We start from the raw sequence: 1,372 nt of genomic DNA on the forward strand, positions 1-1,372 counted from the left end.
GCCTGCGCAAATCCCGCGCAGGGCTGGGATTTCCCAAGCCCCGCCCCGGTTTCCTAGGCAGCGCGGCCCTCCCAACCGCCGGGACTCGACCCGGGTTACCTTGGGAGTCCGGGTGTGGCTGGCGCGGCGGCGATGCGTGGCGGCTGTACGTGGCCTGAGACTGCCGAGCGCCGCCACAACTGAGAGTCCCGCGTTGTGAAAGATGCGAAAGACCAAATGCTGCGTTCCCGCCCGACGCTGAAGGCAGGGGAGGCGCCCGGGTGGCGGAGTTGTGTCGGGGAGGCTGAGAATCGCGTCGAGCCCTGGCTCTGGCCCTGAGAGGAGGGGCTGGGGGAGAAATGGCGGAGCAAGCTTCTAAAACCTGTGTGCTCTGGTGGGCTTGAGTACAGGCCGAGCGAACTCTGTGGGCCCTGGAAGGCCCTGCTTGAGGCCGAGAAGTCGGGGGCCCGACTCCGGCCTCCGAGGTCAGGGAAGGCTGGCAGCCTGCAGTTCCCTAAGCGAGGGCGCCTTTCGTGGAGCATCCTTGAGTGCCAGGCGCTCCGTCCGCGCACTCTTGGTCTTCGATGGTGTGCCCGCTTCGCATCCAGCCTGAGTTTTGTCCGTATTACTAATGACGTAACTAAGGCTCCAAGAAAATTAGTGTCCTGGCCAAGACCTCTTAGTAAGTGGTAGTGTCGGGATCTGAACTCGAAATGGACGAGTCCTGAAGGCTTAGTGCTGTGTCTACTGTATCCAAGTGGTAGTTGAGTTCTAGAAGAGGGGCCTGTGCCATAGGAGTTGAAAAATAAAATGCAAGGACTCCTTACATTCTGCCTTTTTCTATTTAAGAAGACATCGTGGGGCAAACAACTTGCCCTCTGGCTACATGGGCACGACGGGAGACACGACTTGGAGCCTTTTTAGATCCCCACCTGTTAGGTTTTCAAAAAGGCAGTCTGTGTTTTCCCGTATGTTAAAAAAAAAAAAAAAATCAGGCTACGTAATTTATAAACATCCTTCCATTTTTACTATCCTGTTTTCCAGTAACATTCTATAGTTGAAGAAAAGTGACTCTGGAACTAGATTTTAGTGCCAGCAGTATGATCTCATGATATGTAAATGAGATTAGTAATTGCATACATAGTCTATGGCTGAGATTAGTAATAGCATACTTAGTCTATGACTGAGGATCACAAGAATTGGTTGAAATAAAAAATATACCTAACATGCTTGAATAATGCTTAATTCTGATTCCTGAATTCTCTTGCATTTAAGAGTATTTTGGGGTTTGATGCTGAACCAAAGAATACAAAATAAAATGCTGGATCATCTCTATTTTAAAGGGGCTCAGTTGAGGATTCCTAAATCCTTATATACCACTGGGCACAAAAGG

This window comes from Sciurus vulgaris (genome assembly GCF_902686455.1).
Source record: "Sciurus vulgaris genome assembly, chromosome: 10".
NCBI classification, from domain to species: Eukaryota; Metazoa; Chordata; class Mammalia; order Rodentia; family Sciuridae; genus Sciurus; species Sciurus vulgaris.